General features: G+C 40.4%; 1 protein-coding gene across 1 annotated transcript in view; it reads left to right on the top strand.

The window, feature by feature from the left end:
• The window catches only part of LOC119659076, a 305,119-nt gene that overhangs the window by 87,287 nt on the left and 192,341 nt on the right, over positions 1-25,491 (top strand). The window contains exon 2 of the mRNA XM_038066989.1: positions 1,627-1,812. The gene's annotated coding sequence lies outside the window, so the exon portion shown is untranslated. The remainder of the gene's footprint in view (positions 1-1,626; positions 1,813-25,491) is intronic.

Below are 25,491 nucleotides of genomic sequence, written 5' to 3'. Positions count from 1 at the left end.
CTGCCTAAAGCTGGTAAACCTCTAGGGAAAGCATCCTCTTATAGACTCATATGTCTTCTAGACACTATGAGGAAAATGTTGGAGCGAGTAATTTACAACAGATTATTCCCGATTGTCGAAAGCCAGGAAGTTGTTTCAGATCGGCAGTATGGGTTCCGTAAAGCCAGATCAATTATTGATGCCATCAAAATGGTTACTGGCTTGGCCGAAAATACAATTCACGGAAGGGGCAGTACCAGCAAATATTGCGTGGCGGTGATCCTGGACGAGAAGAATGCATTTAATTGGGCCAGTTGGAGCCCTATACGAAAGTGCCTGGCCACGATTGGTGTTTCCACCTATCTCTTGCTGTTGGCGTTGGTCACCGCAGGTGTCCCACAGGGCTCCATATTTGGCCCACTATTGTGGTTCCGGAGGAGGCCACGCTGGTGGGTTATGCCGATGATAATAGCATAGCATTGATTGTAGTCGCAAAGAATCTCTTGCGAAGCAATCAGTGCTGTTAAGGCCTGGTTAGAAAGCGCTGTGCTGGTACTTGCGGAGGAAAAAACGGAACTGGTCTTCATCACAAAGCACTGGAAACGAAATTACTCTTGAATTAGAATTGGCAATCACATCGTCACTTCCAAGCAGTCCGTCAAATATTTGGGAGTGATGATAGATATGAAGTTAAGTTTTAAACAACACAGCATATTGCACGTTTGCAACAAAGGATCCACGACGGCGGAAGACGCGGTTACGAATGTCGTTCATAGGAGAGTGGAGTTGGATTAGACGGTTCGAACTTGAAAAGTAGAGTTAAATATTAACTTTGTTGGTTTTTCTACTTAATCATATATTCGTACCATACCATGAATTTTTTATGGTTTGAGGGTCCTCCCCTGCTTCTCATTCTATTTCATGCCAAAACAGGGTGGGGTCTCCATAGAAGAAGCAGAAAGAGAGTATACGAAGAGAATGCAATGCTCCTGGGATCTGCTTCATTCGATTGTGCTATATGAATTAGTGAGCTCTACTTACTCCGATGCAAGTTCTGATAAGCTAGATTTAAGATTTTATTAAACGCTACTTCGATGGTGGTCAAAATTTGTCGATTTGCTAAAATCTTTGATACTTTGATCCCTATAGTTGGCAACGGTCAACTTGAATGATTATTGTCATTATTACCACTAAGAAGGACCGAGTAGGTGCAATGGCAGAGGGCTTCTTTAAGTTCCAACTACTCCTGCTCCACATTAGAATCCTGATTAGGTCATAAATGTTTGTCTTTTCCTTAGTCGTTATTCCTGGTGGTGTGCCTTGTCAATTTTGATTAAAAATTAAACTAAAAAAACATTGAAGGATGGGAGACTAACACCGTTAACAAAGAACTGAACACTTTGACTTATGCTACTTCAACTTAAAACACCCTAAAAAATTGAGTAGCATATCTTGTTGCGTTTTGTTGTAACCAGTGAATGTTCAAAATCTAAATCGTTGCAACTCATGAAATATTTTGTTTTTCTTTACAGGTACGTAGGTTACTTCCTAATCAGGATGTCTTATTTTGGAAATTAAAGGTTTCATATTATCCACTTAATATCTTTCTGATAGTTTTCAAATTTATTTGATATTTCTTTTTTCTAGGGTTTTGTGGGACAGTAAAATGTAACTTTGGCCAAAATACGTGTCATACACCCTGAATACGAATAGTGATAAGCATTCGTCAAAATGTAATAGAAGCAGAATATATCAACGGAAATTCGTTTAGTTACGAAAACCTAGAAATAAAGTTAGATGGAATAACTATTTGATTCTACAACAGATGAAAATGTAAGTTAGTTAACATTATCACCTTTAAACTACTAATAACATATTTACCTGCTGTACTTAAGGTGCGCACCAGGTTAGTTTTCAAATTTTATAAAATTACGATATATATTTCATGAATAGTGTTTTTATACCAGCAAATGTGGAATGGGGATATTTTTCACAGCGTTTAGTCGATGCGGATTAGTAGATCGTGCTGAATACGGTGAAGTCGGACTCTATTGTAAACTTTACCTTCGTTATGTGGATTGCTTCTTTTGTTTCATTTAATCATAGTTTATCCTGAAAAAGGGAAGTATCATTATCAAAAGGTAAAAACGGGGGGTATAGTAGTCATTCTCAGAAACTTCCCAGTTGAAATCAACCATAAACTGATGGAAGTTGAAATTCTTTAATCTAATATAAGATAATTGACAATTTCACCAAGAGCTCGCTCCAAAAGTGGATTAATTATATTATAATATATTTTTTTTGTTTGTATTTTTACCTTTTCATGTATGACAGTTCTTGGGATGGACAAAGCAATCATCTGGGTTGGCTGCTGTAGGCGTGAATCTATTAGTTTAATTTCTCAATAATAGTCTGAATGATACTGTCTCCTGTTCGGTGCGACCTCTTGATTTCTGAGGCCTTTCCTAAAATTAGGCCATCTACTACCCGCCAAACGAGGAATATGACGAATTTGAAATGGCAAAATTGAACACAGAAAGGCAAGGAAAATATCCTACAATCTTTAGCGGTTAAGGCCCGGATTACCAAAGATTTGGAAAGCAATCACTGGCAGAACCTAAGATCCAGAGCAAGCATAAGAATGTCAAAACATTTGTATGCTATTCAAAATGAGGCAGGTAACTCTACACTGCATGGTGTGAGGAGGATTAGCCAAAGGAACATTGGTTTCGCCAACAAACTTTATAGGAAAGTTTATGGTCGCCGGAAAAAAGTTCGGGCCCGGGGTGCCTCTGAAATAGCGTAATTAATAAAACTTTGTTTGCTTGTTAAAGTCAAATTAACCTGCAGCACACCAAAGCCTTTTCATATATACTGGCATCAAGGCTGGCATCGTTGCAGGACTGTCCTGATATACTTCTGGTACAAGAGCCATGGGTTCGTTTTAACAAAATTTGTGGTGTTGGACCAGTAAACAGGACTAGGATCTGAAAAGTCTCACTGTCCGATCATCATTGCTTAGAATTTACTTTAATTATTGCAGCTGAGCCTGTAATTCAAAGACGAAATCCCAGGAAGACGGTTTGGGCAAAGTTCAATGAACTTCTTGGCCACACAGTGCAGCTCCCTAGGCGACTGAGGACTGCTTTAGCGCTAGAAGATCAATTGGAAACTCTAAACAGCACACTTTCAGAGTGTTTTGAAAAGGCCTATCCTATTTCCCGAGGGCAAAGTGCTAAAACGGTTCCATGGTGAAATCAAGAACAAGAACACTTCTGAATCGTACTTGGAAAATCAATGAGAATGAAAACAGATCAAATTTCTGGAACTCACAGTGTGAATACAAGAGGCTCGTAAAATGTTCGAAGCCAGACTTCTTTAGATTATACTGTGAGTAACTGGAAGGAGAAAGGGAGACTTCCAGGTTGCATAAAGTCCATAACAAGGATGCATCGTCCAAGTTAGAAAACTGGGTAGAACGTTCTCGACCTCCAGAGTTGAGTCTATACAGGGTCTAGGAGAACAGGTGTCCGCAGTGGGGGGGAGAAAATTGGCGGGGTCTTCTAACATTTCAAGACGAAGGTGGCGGAAATTCCTGTGAGTTTGCTCTTCACTCTCTCGTTTCAAAGATGAAGTAGGCAACCCTGAAAGGCGAGTACGCGATGGGGGTGTTCGTGGACATTGCAGATGCGTTTGAATGTGCCCTTTTCAAAAGCTCTGTGATGCCGCCAGAGTGCATAGTGTTGACGAAACTTTAATAAAGTGGATCTACGCTATGCTAACGCTGAGATTGCTGTGTGCAGAGATGGGGATTGATCGGCTGCTCTCAAGGAGGTATGCTAGCCACTTTTGTGAAATATGTTGATCGACTCACGACTATACGAACTGCAAAATCTACCAATACATGCTCAAGCTTATGCGGATGACGTGGCTATGCTATTTGATGGTCGAGATCTCGGAACGCTATGTAGAAATGCACTACGCGCCGTTGATTTGGTTGACAGTTGGTGCCTTAGACATAGGCTTTCAGTAAATCCAAATAGAACCACAATGGTATTATTTAGAAAAAGGAGGAAACTGAAGGTCTTTGCCTTCCAAAGATGAGGGATACAACCCTTCAACCATCCGAAAAGGTGAAATACCTGCCACCAAACTTTTCCTATCAGAACCAAACAAACAAACTGCCGCATTCTGATTGGCCATAACTCACAAGCTAGGTATAATATATGTTCAGAATAGGAATTCTCCAAGATAATGCGCGTCCATCCTGTAATGGGGAGGCGCGATCCACGGAGCATTTTCTAGGTGAGTGCCCTGTTTATTGACGCATCCGACATCAGATTTTTGCACTTCAGCGGGATTTTCCGTTACAGGGGGAATCGACTGGACCACTGGGGTCCTTGCCTCTCCTCCACCGCACACACAGATGCAAACACGCAAGGGGATTATTGCTAGGTTGGGCTTAAGAATGTTTGAACATTTCTGGATCTTAACGCACAATATATAAGCGGCAACTGTTAGATGTTTTCCCTTAGATTTTCTCTGTGGTCTTCAGCAGTGATTGCATGTTCTCTTGCTGGTAGAAAATCAACTTTTAATGGTTCTCCCGGTTTTCCCAATGTTCACCTTGTTGCTGATTTCCATGAAAACTCGTTCACACTGCTTGTGCCAAAAGATACTTTTCCGTTTTCTCAGTATTTTCCAGCATAATCCATGACACATAAAAATCATTGCATACCTTGCTGTTATGTTATTTCGGTTTTTCGCTCCGCATTAGGTATCCAATTGCATTTTTGACGGCACGGAGAATGCTCTGAAAAATAGTTTGCTACATTTGGTTAATCCTGTACTCGAGTACTGCCTGCGGTAATGTTTGGAAAGGGGTCCTCCGAGTAACATAGTTCCAGTTTTTGCGTTTAAGTTTTTTCTTGTGGCTGGTTTTTAGTAAACGGGAACCTTATTTAACTTCAGCCAGAAAGCGATTTAAGTAGCAATTCACAGCACGGAGGATTGGTTTCATCTTGATGCAATTCAAGGAAGTTCGCTAATTAATTGCTCTGAAAACTATCAGAAGTAAATCTTATGAGATTTATAGTTGTTAATTTCGCTTCCGAGACATCTCGTTTCCTGAAGTGTGATATTATTATGGAAACCATCCGTTTGATCAAGGAATCGCATCCAGTAGAGTGGTCTATTTTCTGTTGTCGAAGGCGATGTCGTTGGATCCGTTCTTTTCTTGGTTTTATGCATTTTTCCATGACTATATTCCTTGCTTGCGTAGAAAGTGGATAAAAGGGATTGAGATTTATGAATTGTAACCTGGAAATCTTATCTTATGCTTCAGGAACGACGGAAAAGGCGACCATGCCTTGGAAGCGGACTGATTTGATTTTTAATGGTTTGCGATTGCGTGAACGCTCTTCGACCACGTTATCGAAGCTCGGGAGATTGCTCGATGCCTCTAACTTCAGATAGTTTCAGCAGTATATGCTCATTAACGGGGATTCTAGTGTTCTGAATGTCAAAATAGATTCTGATAACACTTTGGCTGAACGTGTGATGAGGCAATACGTTCTTAATGACCGTAATGCCCATGGTGTGAGGTTCTTGGCTTTTTATAGCGTACACCGCATCGACACAGACGGTACACTGTTCGAATACAGGATTTGACGCAAGGTCAAATTTATTTTAACTAACCCCCAACGTCGAGCTAATTAGATCAACTACATCCCAATCAATAGTGGGTTTGGGAGTAATCTTCTGCATGACATCGAGCGAGATCATCAGTTGATAGTTACTTGCCTTAACTTATGAATGCGCTCAAGAGGGTTGAAGCCGCTGAATTCGACGATCATCGCGCAGAAGTGCTTTTTGCCGCCCTTGCAATCTCTGTAGAGTTGCTACTTCCGCTTATCCGCGAATACATGTGGAAAGCAAATCCCATTCATGAAGGTCATATTCAAAATTTGTTTTTGCCAAGCATTGACATTGAAGCCTCCAACAAATGGTTCACTAACGGTGCACTGTTTTATGAGACCGGAGGATTGTTTACTTGAATTCAGGATGCTTTGCTCCCAACAAGAAATATAAACTACATTCTTCATGACTCCTTAATTATCAACTCCAGTTGCAAGTTATGCTACTGTAAACAGTACGCTAGTTGTCATAACTCTGTTTGCAAGATTCCCCATCATGCGTTGAAGTATAACTTAGTGGCAACCTACCATTCTTGTTATAAGACAATCGTCCCGGATGATGATCGGGACTACAAAAAATCGAAGTAGTCACAGTCGTAGTTTCAGCGCAGTGTCCCACTAAATTTACATGAGGTTCAAGTCCCCATGTCTAGGCAAAGTTGATCTCATCTTTGCCAAAGCATGTTTGTTCCAAAGAAACTTCTTCGCAGAATTGAAGGGCGAGATTACTCATCTCGTACCAGGAACGCGCCTAATGGCTGACAGGTCTGTGTGTCACATGCATTTTTCTCACAAACAGTTTCAGCTATTGTCATGAAATTTTGTTATAACGGGTGGAATTGGGAACCTCTCCACCAGTGATGAATTACGTGGCTGCGAATTGAGCTACACTTAAAAGATCGGTGCAAATTTTTTTTCACCGATTATTTTCAAATGAAAGGGCTCGATTTGTGCTCGGAGCAGATATTAGTTTTGAGATGGGTTACAAACGGGAGGAATGTGGGAGTCCGAAAAAGTTCAATTAGTTCAAAGACCCATTCTCATAAGCTTCCTAGCCCCAAAATCTGAAAAAAAATATGGTGGTCTCAAAATACCCTTCGTTACAATGTTTGTTCAAATAGAGTTAGTGGTAGTAAATTATTTTATTTTGAAAATTTACTGCGAACCCGCCTTAAGTTTATGCTAGATGTAGTAATAATAATATGAAGCATCATACCGGAAAGTTTGGTGGAAACCCTATTATTATATACAAAGTTATATTAGATTAATGTGGCTTTCGCTTCAAATTACTACTCCCTGCAAGCAAAATGTGAGGATCACCATCGTGTACCCAAATATTCTTACCTAAAACATCTACAAAACCTTTTATACCTGAAGCGCTGAATCTCCGGTTTCTGACTTCTTTACATTATTCGCTGTATCTATTCGCTAAGTGTTGGCACGGTAACTCCGACCTTAAAATTTCCAGGTAGAATTTGAATGCAGCCATGCTGCATATGGAATCACCTGTGTCTGCCCTGTTCGGCCCACTAATAAGATGTGGCTTCCTCAGCTTCGCAAGTGCCGCGGCTTCTTCAGCTTCTTGAGCTGCTTGGATGCTGCCTTAGCGCTAGCTTTCTTAGACTTACGCACTGCTTGGTCCATGTACCGCAGCATCAACGTCGCTTCACCGCTTGTCGAGTGGATCGTTTTTTCTGCTTGTTTTACCACTTCTCATTGAAATATGACACGATTTTATTCATTTAATTCCGAAAAGAACCGTGTAAAGTGCCTACTTACAATCTGTAACGACTCAACAATAATAAAATGTAATTTTATTGTCTTGAATATCGGAAAAGTGAAAATTTAAACGATTACGCGCCGCGTGTCTATGGCCGTAAAGATGCGAAATGCTGGAAATGCAGGCTGAGATGGTGAAGAAATTCGTTTGAGATGTCGTTCATTTGTTAGGCCGTCTGTAAGCGTGTCGGTTCGTCTGTCTGCCTGTTGCCTTCTTGGCGGAGTATCGCAACGAGGACGGTTAAATCGTGTAAACGGTTAAACGGCAGGCGATTGGTAAAGATTGCTGTAATTGCTTTTTATGATATATGCGAGTAAATGATGTCGCTGGACCGTTGATGCTGGACCCAGGCTCCTGTTGGTTCTTCTCCAACAAAATTTTGTTCTTAGTTTGTTATTGTTGATGTTGTAACTGTTACCACCAATGGACATGCTGGGCAATAAGTTGCTCTTGAAACATTGTTAAAATGATTGCGGTTTGTCCAATTTATTTATGGAGTTATGAGAAATTTATCATTTCTCTTCCGTTCTGGTTTTTCTATTTAGAACGAAATAGGCAGCGGTTTGAAACTTGTGATGAAACGACTGACAGTGAGTTATTCAGCCACGTTATCGGCTTTTCTAATGAAGTAATTTAGAGCAGAAATTAGTCTTTATGAAAAATAGGTGAGAATATGACTCACCAGATCAATTTATTGAGCTCGACAGTTTCGTCCAGGGCAGAAGCAACTCATCAGACGTAGCCCCATATCTGCCCTGGGAGCGGAGTGATCGAAAGTGGCAACAGGTTTAAGGGGGTCATCACGTGTGTCGGATTTGCGGAATCGAATTTTTAGAATATATGGACAAAGTGTTTTTTTGATATTCGGAGTCGTTCGGAAATTATAGTGTTAAACACATGATAAGTCCCATGCCAGATTTATGTCGATCGCCATAACAAAATGCGTATTTATCGGTCGTAATGACGTTCGAATGACTTCGCTGAAAGAACAAGAATTGTAGCCAAGGCTGTACATGTGTTTCTTCAAGGAATCTAAGGTTTATGGACTAGATATAGCAGATCAATGGTAAGTTTTATGGCAAAAAACCGCATTCTACTTTTTAAATCCGTTTTTCGAAACTGCATGTTGAAAATTTGCTGCCCCCGTAGCCCAAAATCTACCTAACGGATTCCTCTGAAATGTTCACGGCTTATTCAGAACATATTTCTACGGTCCGCAAACTAGGATAATTGCGATTCACTCAGTAGTTTTTTTTTATTCATTTAAGAAGCCGTGAAAAAACAACAAAATTCACAAAAAAAGTTTAGCAAGGCACCAAAAGTTTAGTTATTAATATTTTTAAGGTTTTGTTTGCAAAACTGTCTGTCTGTCTGTCTGTCTGTCACAAGCACTTTTCTCAGAAACGGCTATACCGATTGACACGAAATTTGGTGAGAAGGTGGGAACTGTGGATCCCCAGACATGCAGTGAGTAATATCCTTCTAGGTTGAATTTAGGGGGGGGGGGTCCCCATACATGTAAAAGGGCGGCTGTAAAATTTTTTTTCACCGAATGTAGTCAAATGCATTAGTACTTTTCGAAGCTGGTCTTAGTTTTGAGATTTGTTAAAAAGGCGGGGAGTGGGAGGGGTGGAAAGTGATGATTTCTTTAACGGACCCATTCTCAGAAACTACCCAACCGAAAAATCTGAAAAAATTCATGAAGCTGCTCTGGTGCCCAGGTCTCAAAATACTCTCCCTATCGATATCTGTTCAAGTTAAGTTAATAATAGTATATTACCATATTTTTGGGGAAATTGAGTAAAACCCCCCTTAAGTTTATCCCAGAGTTATAAAAGCTGGTAGTAGTATAAAATATAATATGAAGCATATTATCCTCAAGTTTGATCAAAATCATACTATTACTAACAAAGCTACAGTAGCTCAAAGTTGACTCTCCCCTATAAATTTTCTGCAACTAAATATCAATATCACATTGAAGTGGGAAGTCAGACATGCTATATGCCAATACATAACGGGCTACGTACAAATGGAATAGTTCTACACTTAAATATACTCACAGAAGAAGCAAACAAAACCTTTCATACCTGAAGCGCCTAGCGTCCGGTTTCCCGACTTGAGAATCCTAGTTTGCGGACTGTACTTAAGTCTGCACGTTAAAATGCCGTTTACGTTTTTTTCTTTATGATGATCGCAACGCTTTCTAGCGTGGCAGCAGAAAAACACTTTTGTTTTAGGATGGGTGTATAAATTGCTTTGTATTTCAATAACAAACTATGCGATGGGGCTGGAAAAATTACTATGCACGCTCAAGATATTAATAAATCTATCGTATTTGTATCTTTATCCAGTTCTTCACAAAAAATTTCTAAAAACGGCATTCACACGAGGTGACCCCCTTAAATTTTAAGTTTTCTTATTTACAATAGTAACTTACTCAAATATATTATTAATTACGCTCTAACTTAAATGTTTAGCTCAAGTAACTTAACTTAATTGCAATGGGTGGCTATTACAATTGTGTAATTGTGTAATTTTACTTTATTTGTATTAATACAATACATGGATCTTGACAATTATTTTGCACAGACTGAATTATTTCCAAACTGTGCTTGCACTAAAAGCGCCAGAAGGTATTACTTACTTACTTAAAAAACTAAATTAAATCTGAAGTAAATCTAAACTTAACCTAACAATAAATACTTAAGCCTACTATTTACAATAGCACATTACATCTTTTGTGCTTAGCCTCGGTGTATCCCTACCAGGCAAGGGGAGTCATAGAGGGAAAGGATTTGGCAGGGCCTTAGGAAGTTGGCCAATGGAAATGTGCTAGCCTGTGAGTAGATTTGGGTGATCCTCCGTTCTTACGAAGAATCGTTCCACCAAGTTGAGAACAAATTCTCGAAGTGGTTGTACTTTGGCGTGCCGATAAACTTCGGCGTTTCTGCCAACCTTCTTGGTCTTCCAATTATAGAAAAGACCAGCGCAGTGCCTTAAAATTCGTTGTTCGAATGCCTCACAATTGGACATGGTTCGGGTGGAGCAAGGGATGCACGTGTGCGTAGCAGATAATGGGTCTGATCAGGGTACGTTTGTCAGAGAGTCAGTTTGGCCTTGGTGCTGAATCCTACCTTCTTTCGAAGAAGAAAGTAGATCCTACTGAGCGCACCGCGTGGCTTACCGATAGTGAGCTCAAGGTGCGGTTTGAACTTAAAGAGTTCGTGAAGCTTAACTCCTAAGTACTTTATGGGCTGGGAATTGCTCACTATAGTGTTTCCGATCTTCATTTTTAAGCGTTTAGCTGTCTTGCGGATTTTTCTAGACCCTAGGTATCTAGAATTCTTCCGAAATGTGCAGAATTGCGTTTTTCATTCATTTTAGTACCCCATTGCAGGTAATATTTGCAGAGGTCTGTTGTGTTGGAGGCTTGAATAGAAGTTGAGAGTATCATCGGCACATTGGATAAAGTCGGTGTCGGTAAGTTGCTCTCCATTTGGCCCTTTCCAACATCAAGTAGATGTTGACTGAGCATCTTTCATATTCCAAACAAAGATACACGATTGGCCTCTTTCTTTAATGGAACATTTTACTTTCTTAAACGGTAATGTGCCTCCAATGCATCCCTTTTCCTATAAACTAACTTTCCATTTCGGATAGTCTGTGAATATTAAAATTCATCAAACTTATCAATATTCGCCTCATAACCCACCAATTCACGCTTTGCTTCAACACTTTTGCGTAGAACCAATTTCTTCCCGATTGGTTTCTTGCTATATCCGAAAATTTGAGTTTTGGTTTTTTTGGTTCCACCTGGCTTAGCGGTTGGTCTTGTCTGTGAATTCGATTTCAATAAATCATTTTTGTTGCAATGCAATTGTATCTCTGAAGCAACAACGTCCATAATTAAGCTGTCAAAAAATTTTATTAGCAAAAAGAAGCCCTCATGTTGAGCCTGACAAACATTGAAATAAGACCCGGGTGCATGTCATGTAAACAAAAATTCGCAAGGAACTTAGCACTCGTACCTTTTAGTCATGGAAACTGGATCACGGGCAAAGCGAAACACGCAAAGAATAGTATATGAACCAGTTGAGGCACCGAAGGCCACAGCCTGGATGGACAGCATAACACTATATTCTGGTGGTTTTGTGGCAGGAGTCGTTTCCCTCCTGTTGGGAATCGAAGGTGCAAACGATTGTTAGATGAAGATAGCCAGCGTCGGATCAAGCTCTTTAAATTGTGTACTGTAACATGTTTTTCAAATTTTTATAGTAAGTACTTAATATTGATAACCAAGATAGATTTTTTTATCGCCCCTATTACAAATAAGAATGTGATATTGCTTTGCTCGATCCAGGCAGCCTGAAAATCGTAATCACATTGTTCTTAGAGCAATCGCAAAGTCTCTACGTCGTTGATATACTTTCTTCCAATTTAATTAAATATACTGAGTAAGATTCTTTTCAAAATGTAACGAGCTATATGATTGGAGTCCCACGTTGGGCGCCATTTGGGATAAACAGTATCAATAAATATCCCAGTTGACTATTGTCAATATTGAGGGTAAACTTCTCGAATATCCCGAAAAACTGGAGAATTTTGAGCCTTTCTTTAAATAGGACCGAGTTGGACAGGTTGTTGTTGAAAGCAAGACCTTATTAAAATCGATTCACTATCTGTCTGCTTGTCTTTCTGTCACATGCACTTTTCCCAGAAACGACTACAACTATTATCATGAATTTTGGAAGAAATTTGGAACTGTGAATATATATACATGCAGTGAGTTACATCATTCCACGTTGAACTTAAGGGGGGGGGGCACCATACTATTACAAAAGGAATACAAACATTTTTGACCCCGAATAAAACCATGCGGAGTATCAAATGCAAGGTCTCAATTAGCACGTGACCTCTAGACCTCAAAAGATCCTCCATCGCGATATTTGTTCAAATGAAGTTACTAAAAGGATGTAATTATATTTTGAAAATTTACTGAGAACTCCTTAAGTTCATCGCACATCTGCAAAATGCCCAAGAGATAAAACACATCGAATATACACTACGAGCTACGTATAAATAAAGCCATCGTTAATCCAAATATTCTCACATAAAAACTGAACAAAACCTTTCATACCTGAAGCGTCAAGTTTCGGGTTTCCGACTCGTTTTTTTTAGGAGTTGGGAATCTTCAAAAGGCCTCGACACGCCGTGGGATTTTTATTCACTAAAACCACCCGCAGGACCATCATAAGTTGTTACATCACGAGGCGAAGTCAGCTCACTCTAGCTTGATCTCCTATCGTTTCTCTGCGGCATATGTAACCGTGCTTTTCTCCTCTCCTCTGTATTTCGCAGTCCGTCTGCTATGCTAGTATTTTTCGCATCAAATTTTCTGGTACCAGCACCTCTCCTCTAGGTTCTTCCTTTCTTTCACAAATCTGGAACAGTGGAATAATACATTCTCTGGGTCCGCTGGGACTCCATTGCCGTTTGGGCAATCGGGTGAGGTACCCAGCTTAAACCTGTACATTATCGATATCCTCTATACCCCCTGAGAAACTGGGTAATATTATAATTAATCTCACTGTGAGTTTCTCCTACCATTTTTTAATGGCAGGCATGAGCCTGTGTGTCCACCGACCCTTTCCGAAGTGTTTCTAAGGCGTTTGCCATATATTTAGACATCTCTCCCTTTCGACGATCTTTATCTGCGATAAAGGGGAGATGGATCTGATGTTGTATATGTTCATCATCTTATCTGCCAGGATATCAATCGAGATGAAGAACGCACCATCCTTAGCTTGCTAAAGCCACACTTGCCGTGGATGCTTTGCCACAAGCATACTGCACATGTTGCGTATAATTGAGCTTCCTGTCTATCATCACCCCCAGATATTTGATGGCCGACTTGGCAGTGATGATATGATTCCCAATTTAAATGCGGGCATAATTACTTTTACGGCACTTTGTGATGAGAACTGCTTCGGGGAATAAGGTACTTCTTCGGCTCGTCATCGATATTATATCAGAGCCTCCGTTCTTGTAACTAGCTGCGAGATAGGCGGGAGTACCAGTCAGATTCCAGTAATGAATTCCAAGTGGGCGAATTGAATGCATTTCATACCTCCAGAGTCACAACCACACAATATTTGATTATACTACTCTTTTCGTGAATTGCATCTTCGGTCGAGCTAGTAACCAATTTGATGGCAGCACTGGCTGATCTGCTTTTACGGAGCTCATACTGCCGATTGGAGAGTCCTCCTTGGCTCTCAACAACCGTAACCTACTGTAGATTACTCGTTCTAACGTTTGTCCAGTCATATAGGTCTCTAGTAAGTTGGCTCCCCTGGAGGTGTACCAGCCTTAGAAAGTAGCACTAACTTCTGCCGCTTTCACGCCACAGGAAACATCCTCTGGGAAATGCATGCTTTGAACAACACAGCGAACACATCCGATCTGGATTTCATGGCAAGTGTCAGGGCTCTATTCGGTATGTCATTCCACCCCGGGGTTTCCTTATCTCCTATTCTACTACAGATCGTCAGCAGCTCGTCTCTGGTGATTGGCGGTATTGCCCTCACAGTCAGAGGTCGTTGGAAGCGATCAGTGCTATCCCCTGGTTGGGGGAATAATTCCCAAATGATTTTTAACAAGAGGGGATGAACGGCCTCTAAATCGCCCCATCTAGATTCTATAGGCGTTCTCTCACGAGTGTACGTCCGCTTCCGAAAAGCGCTGCTTAAATCATTCTCTCTTGTTCCGTTTAATGACGAGCTTGAGGGTTTTGGGGGCTCTTTTCGCGCCTGATCGATTCGACCTACTGCCCTCTGGGCTGCTCTTCTGGCTCGGTGGCAGGCTGCTTATAGGTTCGCTAGTTCACTATTCCACCAGTAGTTTGGTCTTCTACGAGAGGATGAGTGCCTCCTAGGCATCGGCGCGTCACATTCTTTGGCGATGCATTGGATCACACAGCTCTCTCCGTAGAGACGCACGCTTTATTAGGACCCTCTATGGTGGTCTCCTCATCCAAAGTTTTTGCAGATCAGCCTGACATCTTTCTCGGTTCCGGGCATGATGGTACTTTGCCCTGTCGCTCCCCCCTTAGCTCAAAGAAGATTATGTGGTTATTGCTGTTGGTGTAGTCCCCGCTGACGCACCATGAAATACAACGCGCCAATGCGGGGTTGGCAAAAGTTAGGTCTACGATTGAAGCACACCGTGTTTTCTGCTGCGCCATCTAAAAGACTGCGCCCCCTTTGCATTTGTTTCTCTGTTATCCCAGTCAAGCATTGAAATCACCAGTACAACCCCTTGCGTCGACAACCAGATTGTCAAGCATTTATTCAAATTCGGACAGTGTCAGACTTAGTAATGTGTAACAGCTGTACACATACACTTCGTTTATTTTCGCCCACACGACTCGTAGTAGATTATATGACTTCTCGACCATATCACCGCTCCGCGAGTCACATCTGTAATCTATACGCCACCGAGACAGTTTCTATAGGGTTCGCTAATTGTGGAAACTTCCATTTCAGATTCGAGTAAATCTTGAACAACTCTGCAATTATTGAGGTTTATTTGAATAAATCTCATTTTCTCATTGAAGTCAGCGCTCTCTAAATTCTGGACATTTAGCACTTTTTATTCCGTCCCTTCTTTTCTTCGCACAATAAGCATTTAAGGTTCATATTGCACTCTTTGGTAATATGGCTTTTCTCTCCATACCATCTATATTGATCGGACTGATTAATGCGGGTGGTGCATGCCTCCACGAGATGACCAAACGTGAGGCACTTGAAATTTTCTTGCCGCCAATAGGTTTTACGCTGTCTCGACTGGTGGTCACAATGTGGTCGTTTGAATACTGGCATAGACCTTTCGCAAACTTATAATGGACTCCTCCGCAAGTTCTTCTAACTTGAACTGTCCCTCCTTTGGATGTCACTTCATCGAAATCTTTGCACTGTATATAGACCTCACGTTTTTGGGCCCGCACTAATACATTCTCCCAAAGTGAGTTCTTAACTTGGGTTCGAAAACCATCAGTTTTTTCCAAGCTGGATTTTTTCAGCTCAAATATTAAGTCAATCTTTGGTTCCTTCGAATCTTGCTTTTTGCCTAGATCTTTCAATTCGGAGTCAGCTTTGATCTTCCTCAATTTATCCGCGTAGTACAAATTGCTTTTGCAGATCACAATTGCGTCTGGGCGAATTCGCACTTTTGATTGCCTTTTGGCCTTTTTATTAACTACCTTGGTCCATCTACCATTTTCATTTCCCTGGGATTTTGTCGATTTGACTGCCGGAGCTCGCATTCGGAGGACCTGATTTCTATCTGGGAATTTTAATTCCGGTTGTCGGAACTATTGGTATTGGCATAGTGACTACTGATTTCCCAGAAGATCCACATCTGCTGTGGTTTGTTGTAAAGCACTCTAATTGCTTTCACCATATTTTTTATGGCTTGTTGCACGTTGTGCTTGTCCTTGATGAACTCGGACATCTGTGAAGGATAATTCTTCCGGGTCAGGGCTCTGTTCTCCATGAGTGCCAACCGGATTATTGTTTTTAAACAGTTAAGCAGCCTTAACCATTCATTGACCTCCTCCCACTTTATCTTTTACAATTATTAGCGCTCGAGTATAGGTGCTTACCACACCGCCTCCCACAGTGTACTGTTACGATCTTGAATGAAGTGCTCTAACACATTTCGAGGCCGTCGAATTGGATTGTTGCGCCAAAGATTATTATTATTAATCAATCATTGGCGTTGGTGAAGATATCAGAGTTTACGAACTTCTCTTGAATAGGTCCTTTTTTGGTCTTAGAGTAGCTCCTCCCATGGAATACTTCCTGTCACTCCTCTTATATACATAAGGTGGATACTGTTACGGTTTTTGTCATCCAGCGATCTGCTTTCAACATATCTTTCCTCGATTTTGTTACTGGTGTCCTCAGTAAAGTGGTACTTCGCTTGAACAGTTCCCTCTTTAAATCTAAAACACTTGTTAGATGCCACGGTAGCCAGATTGTCCACCACCGATGTACTGCGGCCGAGGGATATCGACGACCGGAAACCTGCTTGATCTCTCCCAAAAGCCGACGGTACTGGCGTACCGAGCACATGAACACGTATTTACACATCAAAAGGTATGCCCATATCCGCTATCTGGGGTCGCACTTGATGGGAGATCTGGCAACGCTTGCGCAAGTAGTGAGTTACATCGTTCTACTTAGAACTTGCAATTTTTTTTCACCATATATAGTAATGTGGTAATGTGCGTCGAGTAACATCAAGTTCGGTGTCACCTTCAGCAGAAACGACGCTTCCGAGATTTATAAATTGATCAATGTCTTCGATGTTCTGCCCATTAATGCAAAGGAAGACCCATCAGATTGAGAACTGCTTACTTTTCTAGTTCCAGAACTATTTGGCCAAGATTCAAGGCTCTGTGAAAAAACAAGCAGATGTAATCAGTGGAGCTGAGATGTTTGAGGAAATATGGCATGGTGCATTGAATCTTCACTTATAAGGCAACATGAAGAGCTTCACCGATAACGAGAAGAAAAAGTATTAGTAGCAATATGCAGCCCTGTCGGACTTCGCTTTGGACTTCCAATTCCTCCATGCTCGATGATCTTTTTTTCGAGGTGTTCTTTGATGCATTCCTATTTTAGAATATTATCTTTACAACTGCAGGTAGCACGCAAATACTTCTCCACTCCTGCCTAGTGCCTGGAGAGATTTTGTATTCCAAGGATTTACGAATGTGTGATAGTAGCAACTCACCGCAATCCGCAGACATCGAAAGAGTTCTCCGCTCTTTACATTCATCGATGCGCCTACACATTTCTGTAGTGATGTCCTTTTGGAACATGGCCAATAACCTGACTCGTCCCAGAGATAAAGGTACTTTTGGTGGGAACCCCTTTTGAATGTTGAAAAATTTGTAGCGAATGACGAGACTGTGAAAGTTGCAAAAATATCTTGTTGTTACGGTCAAGTCATGAGACCACGCCTTACGATAGCCGTCACAAACAGACGACATTAGCACTATGCCGCAAGGGGAAGACTGCTCTTCAGAATACAATCATCGCACTTTTGCTTAAGCCAAAAATGATCAGCCTATATCATTGGAATATAATTTGGGAAAAGCCAGCATTCTTGGACCTCTATGCGGTGGTCAAGGAGCCTGCGCACATTGCAGAAATCAATCACAAACCGTTTTCTGTAGCCAATGCGGTTAGTCCCTATCCAAACCAAAAAAAACCTTTTGGTCGCCTTTTATGACAAGCCGGAACTACTTTGAATTTATTAAACTCCAGCTCAATGGCAATGGTAAGAAGAAAAGTAATTGGTCAAAGGTTCAAAGGGTAAGGGCAATGCTGCTTCTTGAAAATGGGATAAGTTATCCACTAGGTTCAAGTCGCCGATCATCTGATTAAAAAGATCTACTATTAGCCTGTGGGTGGTTTTGAACCGCTTTATTTGTGTTATTATCAATGTCTGATGCCTTACTAACTGCCTTCACTTCACTCTACTCCAGAGTATTTCTAGGATATATTAGGCGTGATCCTTATATGATTGAATAAGGTACGGAAGCCATGCTACTTCTAAACTGAAGCGGGTAGACTAGTTGCTCGATCTAAATCGAAACTTGTTGTTGGTGAGACTTAATAGAAATCATTTGAATTGAATTTCTAAGAACATTTGTTTCCTTTTTAAGGTTTCGTGTGTTTGCTTCAAACAAAATACTAAATAATACTATACTAAAATCTATTCAATTCTATCTCTCCTGGAGTTATCGTCACGGTGGTGAGAATATGTAGGCTGCGAATCATCACTTTGTGTTAGGTTTGAGGGGGGTCCCATATATCTTTTCACAGAATATGGTCATGTAGGATATCAAACGAAAAGGCCTGAAGCGCCCAGCTTCAGGTTTTTCGGTTTGTTTAATTTTCCTATCCTTTTGCTGAGTTTAAACATCCAAAACCACAAAGCACCACAAAAAGTCAAAGCAAGGACATTGGTTACCGAAGTAAACTTTTATGTTAGAATGGGCTTACCTCATGCTTCTCCGGAAAAATCTTAGCACGTTCTATGAATTTGATGTGGAATGCTCTTCTGACAACTGAGCTCATGAGGTGCTTTCGAGGTGAACGATTAGAAGCGCTCCTTGATTAACCGAGTTAGGGGATGTGGAATCATCACGGAGTTCAAGTGAAATTTTATGAAAAATCTTTTGCTTAGTTGGAAGGGAAATTCAATTGTTTTTTTGTCTTTTGGACATGACTGAATTCTGGGAAATGAGGGATGAACACGTCCACGTCTGTACCCAACATTATAAGTATGCAACACGCCGATAATAAATCTTAAACTTAATTAAACTGGTTTACCCCAACTATATGACGCTTACGTTTTCTGGTTTTCGTAGTTGACGTCAGTAGCGCTAAAACTTCGAGGTGCGAAGAGCTACTTACTATAAATGTTTTTAAATAATTATAGCCTTGTGTTGTCTATTCCTACCCCACCGGTAACTCTCAATAAAGTTTCAGTGCCTATGGTTGCTCCTAACGGTAGGGAATATCTCTGGAATACAACCATTGAAATAAAAATAGGCGTGTCGATTCGGATTAGATCTGTTATACCAGGATGTATAATATGCATTATAAACTCAACGGTTGGGTGCAGTATTGGATTTGATTTGAGCTACTTTGTAAAAGTAGGTAGGTATCTTAACAAAAATGCGCAATGCACAGGATGGTTTAGGGATAATCATCCAAATTGTCAACAATGGTAAATCGCTTACGACCAGTGCATGATCGGCCTCTGATCAATAAATTCATCTGAAATGAATTCATTCATCTGATTGGCCAAGTAAGAATCATCACATGTTAATCTTGATATCAATTTAAATTGTGAAATCGAGTGAACAGTCCTTTGCTTTGGCTTAGTGCCACCATTAGCGGCTTTCGGCTCTCTCTACCCCTCATTGGCAATGGGAGGTACTTGGGAAGCTGGGTAGTATCTGGTTCGATTTTAGTACCGAATCTAGAAACCTTATCGGTCCACTAAATTACCCAGCCTTTCTGACTTTTTATGGGTTGTTCTACCTTTCCGAGTTTTTTTTTGGATTCAAGTTAGGGCGTTATTACTTTCCATTCTTTTCAGGGACCAAGCACTCGATATATAGACGTTTCTACTCATGTGGTTACGGAAATAAAGTTCTTCATATTCAGCTAGATATTCAGTAGCAAAACGGAAAACCATATGCCTGAAATGATGGATATATTAACGGTATCAGACATCATTCCATAGGAGTGGGCTTCTCAATGATAGCGTCCAACATTGCATATTTGGTGTCAGCCTGTACACCTGTTTGGGTTTCTGCGAATTGTCGCACTGTTTCTGCGAAATCCTGCTTGTATACGTTTCTTTGTTCCTGTCGTCGTTTTTCGATTGTGGCATCACACATCACATCATCCCAGTAACCACGAAGACTGCTTCATCTGATTGTTCGAAGGGCGCATGTAAAACAAATGCTTAGAAGGTAGACTACTAATGCTTTCACTTTCAGACCTGTTGTAGATACCGCCTCACACAATCTTCCCAGCTACAATCTTCGCCTTTACATCTGTTTAACATATATTTGGCATCATCTTAGATAGTGTGGCCATCACATATCCCGCTTTGTTATTCGCATGGTAAAGACACTCTTCCCAGTTCAGCCAGTGATTTGATATAACGCCTTTCTGCCTTATGCTCACCCAGCTCTAATTCATATCATACCAACCAAGCTCTGATAAGCTTCACCAATGCTTTATACCCTCAGGCCACATCGTCAAGATTTTTAGATTCCCCCCTTTTTAGATCCCCAACATACCGGTATTTTTTCCAGTTCTTGCCTCCTCCTCCTCCTCTACATATGTTAAGGAGAACTTAATTTCGAACAATGCAAGAAAGATCTTCTGTTTCTATTGCTTCTTCATTCACGAAGAATGTCCACACTAGCATACTCTTCTCCACCAGAAAATCAAGTTGCTTCAAGGGATAGTAATCATAATATCTAAGGACGAAAAGGCTTCCACCAACATTAGGCCCCTAACAAATAAAAATTTGCCAGTTTAGTTTATAGGCCGTGCACTTAAATTTACTGAAATAAAACCGCTTGTAGTGATAGATCTTTTGTGCTCCACGATTGCAGTCTTTGGTATGTCGTAGTGGCTCGGTGATCTATTGTGATGGCATTTTAGACTCCGTTGGATCGTTCCTTTTCGTAAAGTCCTGATTATCCACATTCAGTTCAAATAACTGGAATTGCTGGGTTAGTTCTCTTCCAATGCCCTTCTTCATGGTAAATTCATCGGCATCTCTGTACTACACTATTATTTCGTGTGTAAAATCTTACCTACCAGGTAAGTAAGTATCTGTAGAGGGCATGATCCTTTCTGGCGTTACCTAGTCCTTACAAAAGCGTCATACCTTCCTCTGGTATCGATGGTATTAGACTACACTCGCTTAGTGAACCGGTAAGTACAAACTTACTATCGTTGGTTTCTTTATCTACTTCCTTTTTGAAGTGCTAGTTTCGGGCTTGGGCTTTCTTTGCCACGAATCGTCTCGGTGCTCGGTCCTGTGGCCGTGTCCTCCAATTTTCTATACCTTATACCTAATAGCATTAGACCATCGACTGGGTCTTCTCATCTTCCGTCGATTTTGCCCTCCAATTTCCCGTCTACACATTGGAGATGATAAACCCAATGAAATGTTTGCAATCCTCTCATGGTCGAGACTTAAGATCCACGTTTTGCTGCCATAACCCACAATGGGACTGTCAAGGGTCAGTTTTACTGATTCGTAGATGACTTTCGGAAACTTTTGATCTTAAAAAAACACCTACGAGAAGCATAAATTAACAAGCTTAGGTTGACGAAATGGAAGTTTCGGCCAGTAATGTCCTTTCCACAGTGCTCATCGATAATTGGCTCGATAGTTCGTACGTGTATTACGGAGATTGACAGCTTGGAAACAAGCCGGTAACGATCAGAAAGACAGATTTCACGTTTTTGGCGCAGATGTGATCTGACTATTCTTCTAGATTAGTTAGAAATGGATTTTTAGCAAACAATGGTTTATTGGAGAGGTCATGGTCGAGGTAGTGGTTGCAGAGCTTTGCATAAATGCATCCTTTTCGGACTTAATGACATTAATTGTTGGGGTAAAGCTAGTAATTCTGGTTGGGTGAAGACTATTATCCCGAAAAGATACTTTTCAAAATCAGTACATACTTTTCAAAATCAGTACATTGGCAAACCATGCGTCTGCATCTGTATTCAATATCCGATAGTTTTGAGGAATTTATAGACGTAGCAGTCGAGTTTGAGAGAGTAGAGGTAGTATTCAGTAGAGGGACGGTTGATATCGCATGGAGCAAAAGACAGTGAGCGGATTGTTAGACTTGGGAATCGTGGATGCTGATGTCAGACACTACTTAAAAGAATGCGTTTTTCTATTAAGATTTACGCTTATTTTGCTGCTAATGAGGCAACAATCAAGGTATAAGTGGTTTGTCCTTAAATTGAAGGTCTGAAGATGATTCATTCATTCGGATGTGTAAAGCTGATTGAGCTTTGAGATGCATCTAGCGTTTAAGTCACTGTCTAAAATTAGCAACCATAATCTGCTAGCTGAAGGAGTCGGTTCGTACAGAAATATTTGATGCCGGAGAGAGGTGTGGTCATAAAGGATACGACCCTATACGAAATGAGATTTGGTCTTGATTGAAACAATATACAAAAATCCACGAATTTGTCGGTATTAGTGGATAAGAAGAGTTGGATGGTGTGGCAGTTGGAAGTGACTAGCATTGTGATATCTCCATGGAGGAGTCTGGTCCTTTCTATTGAATGCTATCTCTCTGCTTGAAAAATGTTAAAATCGAAGAATGAGCGCCTGTAACAGTAATGTAACCTGGTTTTTACAGCAGTACTCTTTGGGGATTGTACTTATCGGGAAAAAATGCCTGAGATCTCAAGCGACTAGAAAATTGATATTGAATTCCACGATTCAACAATTATGATTAGATTTAAAAGATTCACAAATCCTTGCGATTGCTCAGCGAATTGGCGAATTTCTGAGATGGGATGATTGGTATGGGTTTTTGTGACAAGTGACAAGTTCAAGATCACGAAAAACCACAATTTCTGAGCGAATTGTTGAATATCTAGGATGGATTGGTTGGTATGGGCCTGTGTAGCGGGTGAGCCTGGGTTGTCACTGGCTAGGACATACAAAGAAGACAAAGGCGGCCAAATGCGAGCGTTGAAATTAACAGCGGTTTGTTTGCCGGGATCAGGTTGATTCGAGATACGAGCGCACTTTTTTGGGCTTTGCTCATCCTAGCTGGCGTAGTCCGTACCATATTTGATAGAGCGAAGTTTAAAGGACAGGTCGATGTTATATATTTAAATTGTGGTTTATCGCCAGTTATTTTGCTTCAAACAAATCATCTGGTTGGTGTCTTGGGCCTTTAATCCCTCAGTCTAGTTGCGACCAGAAGTTGTCTCCTCTGACAAGAACCTTATTCTCCACGGAAAACTTTTTTTTTGTTACCATGTAGCCATTTTTGTTTCTCAGCAAGATATTATGTTTTTCTTATTTCTTAATTAGATAGCGAGAAGAAATTGTCTTACCGAACGTTCCAACAAGACACTTGTCGACTGCATTTCTGACTTCCGAAAGAGGGCCGTATTTTGTTTCGTTAGGAACAAACTGTCTCATTTCGTGGACACTTAGGACCGCAGGGCCACTTTCCCGGTTTCATCAAAATCTTGACTTGCCGAAACCTCTATTTCTCGGATCACCCCAGTTTGGATGCTGACGATTCCTCGTGCTTCAGAATTACCATCCTTCGAAGAAATGCCAGATTCTTTTAAAATTAACAAAGTTCGGTTCAAAATTTTTGTTTTGCTCACGTTATGATTATAATTCGATACAACATGAAGATCAAAGGACCAAGAATTTTCAAAGGACCTTGCTATATTTCCTCATCCATTTTTATACTGATAACAAAGAATGCTATATCGCCTTAATACATATATACAGGTACTATGACTTCCTGAAAATCTAGACCTTTAAGCATCATGTTTAATTCAAGAATTTTGATCCCAGAAAGCGTGAATTCCCCGCCACTGAATATGGCGAAAGTAAAATAAACTTTAACAGCAAAAAAGGTGCACAAAAACGGCTATTGGGTTTCCTTATTACAAGCCTTCAAGAAGTCCGTCCATCTTCGTGGTCATCTGATGCTTCAATAGCAACAAATCAAAGACCAAAAACCAAAGACGAAAAAGTAAAAGAACTGAACAGTCAAACGAACGGAATAACCGGTTCTTCAGACACGAAGATGCTGTACGTATCTATCTTTTAGATCTTCCAAACAGCGAGCATGAGCTGTAGAAGAAGACAATTCACCATTTCTGCATAGAACTGTTAGAACCTAACTGAGTTCAGATACATACATTTCCGGTGCACCTTAGTGGATCTTCAAAGTATGATTGGTGCCATAAGAGCCAGTAAATTTGAATTGAAGGAGCCTAGACCACTTTTCGAGCATTAGCATTAACACGAGAAGAGGCAATTGACGCTACTCTAAAAGGTCCATTTTGCGTGAGGAAGACAGCAGGGAGCAGGATTATTGTTGCCGGTAATATTTTGTCTAATGAAATGGAAATTACCGGTAGCATCTGTTTATTGGGATATTAAAGATACACTTATCTAAGGAATTGATTTGATTTCTTAGCGAAATGATCTTGAAACCGGTTTCTGAGTATCTTTTGCAGCCGTTCATGATCATGGTTTGTCACAACTTCAAGATTCTCGGCAGATGTGAAAATGTAGACATAAATAATCCATTTAAAAGGAAAATGTTTTTTATGGGATATTCGCACTTAACTTAGAGGAAACAAATTGCCAATGGTAAGCTTAGTTGAATTATCGCATTCTTCAAATTCTCTGGAGAAAAGATCACTCATTTTATGAACAGTTCCAGGAATACCCATTCGATATATTGATATTACCCCAAATAGTGAAGATTAAAATTTATTTATTTTGAATTTAAAGCATAGGTAGATTGTTTGTTGGCATATAATCACTAACACGTTGTAGTTGAAGTGACGATTTGTTAGTCGAAGGATCTGCACTTGTTATTCGAATGGACTGTTTATGGTCGCTATCAACACATTTTTGCAATAGATACCATACCGTCCACCTAATTGGGAGCCATATCTTAGTTGTAATTCTCACTTGGATACTACTAATTTTCATTTTGTTCATTCCTCAAATAAATTGTTTTAAAATACTTCATTTTGAAGCTGCTCCATTTTCAGATTTCTGCGCTTAGAATCTCAATTCACTTACAGGTCGTGAAACCTTTTGAGCCTATGTCGAGCAATACCTGTGTTGAAGCAAAAGTAACTGCCCAAGTAACGAGAATTCTAAAGAGTTTATGGTTTCTGTTAAAATCGCGTTGGCGGCACGGTCAGATCGTAGCGGAAGCGATTTAAACTTGATTACCCATTCCTTCGGACTTATAAAGTATCTTTTATTTAACATTGGGTCTGAGTTGTATAACTCGGAATTGCTGTTGGACAAAGAAGCCATAGGATTTTATTTGTTAGGTTTTGCGATGATAGTGACATTTAATTGGCCCGCTTTCCCTGTAATATGCGAAAGTTCACGAGTTTCTGTACCGTTTGCTGTAACATAAATTCAAATGTTAGATACAAGTTACTGAGGTCAAGTAGTTTATATTAAAAGTTGGTCGGATTGCATTGAAGAAACGATTGTTGTTATATTGGCTAGTGCTTCCCTTCGATTTCAATGTATCTGAAAAGCGAAGATAAAGTGAAGCATAATTTTCGAAAAGATGTCTATGTAATTAGTTAACGTGCATGCATGCATCATTTTCAACGAAATCAAAACTAAATGGAACTCCTCCTGCAACACACCGGAGAAAATAGGGATTAA

Source organism: Hermetia illucens, chromosome 6 (assembly GCF_905115235.1).
Source record: "Hermetia illucens chromosome 6, iHerIll2.2.curated.20191125, whole genome shotgun sequence".
NCBI classification, from domain to species: domain Eukaryota; kingdom Metazoa; phylum Arthropoda; class Insecta; order Diptera; family Stratiomyidae; genus Hermetia; species Hermetia illucens.
The sequence above is the reverse complement of the archived record's forward strand: the minus strand, read 5'-3'. Positions and strand labels throughout refer to the sequence as shown.